Below are 764 nucleotides of genomic sequence, written 5' to 3'. Positions count from 1 at the left end.
CTTCGACCACAGATTGGTTCCGAATTAGTTGGTACGGCCCCCTGGCCTGTAACGACAGGTGATTGGCTGAGACGTCCTTTTCACAGCGAATGTTAGGCGTTCGGCTCGTGGTATCCTCTAGCAACCGCCTCTTATCACAGATCTGAACCAATCATAAGTTGGCCCACCCCTGATGGTACCAGATGCGGCCGTCGATTGGTCGACATGACCGTCACGTCTCCTTGCGGAAGTGCGCTCCGCAGCGACAAACATGCCCATACATTTGATTGGCTCCTGCCCTGCGGTAGCCCTGCCCCCACCTTCAGGACGCAGATTTCAAAGCGCGCTCAGCAACCTCGGCTGTATTTATTGATACAAGAAAGATCACCCGAGAGTCAGGGATGTGGCGGCGAGGGGCCCTGAAAATCTCCAGATACCAAAGCTGGAAGGGCGTGGAGTCTTCTCCAGTTCTCCTAGTTTACAGATGTTGTGACTTAGGCTTACAATGGGCCTGGGGTCTGAAAGTGGGACGTGAGCTGCGGGGGTCAAAGAGCCGGTTTGGTGGAGGTCAGCGCCACAGCGCGCCGTGCCAGGAAGACTTTATTCTGCGCCTCCTGCGGCAAAGAGAGGTGGAGGTGTGACAGCCCTCTTCCCCAGCCCCTTTCCGTGTTCCCCAGGGGCCCTCTCAGAGACCCGCCTGGCTCACCGTCTCTCTCTGACGTTTGAGCTCAGAGATGAGGCGTCCGTAGGAGTTAGCCCGAGCCACAGTGTACGCCATCAGGATG

At 57.1% G+C, this 764-nt stretch overlaps 1 protein-coding gene and 1 long non-coding RNA gene across 2 annotated transcripts in view; both read right to left on the bottom strand.

Annotated features, from left to right (window-relative positions):
* LOC105539659 (transmembrane channel-like protein 4) overlaps positions 1-764 on the bottom strand; it is a 31104-nt gene that overhangs the window by 11571 nt on the left and 18769 nt on the right. The gene's annotated exons all lie outside the window — the stretch shown is intronic.
* On the bottom strand, positions 314-764 carry LOC105539261. The gene is made up of 2 exons (XR_001006024.1): positions 686-764; positions 314-593 (listed from the first exon to the last, which is right to left on the bottom strand). It is a non-coding gene; the product is annotated as an uncharacterized LOC105539261 (long non-coding RNA).

The sequence above is a fragment of the Mandrillus leucophaeus genome, unplaced genomic scaffold (assembly GCF_000951045.1).
Source record: "Mandrillus leucophaeus isolate KB7577 unplaced genomic scaffold, Mleu.le_1.0 Scaffold104, whole genome shotgun sequence".
Taxonomy (NCBI): domain Eukaryota; kingdom Metazoa; phylum Chordata; class Mammalia; order Primates; family Cercopithecidae; genus Mandrillus; species Mandrillus leucophaeus.
Note: the sequence above shows the minus strand (reverse complement) of the source record. Positions and strands in the feature narration are given on the sequence as shown.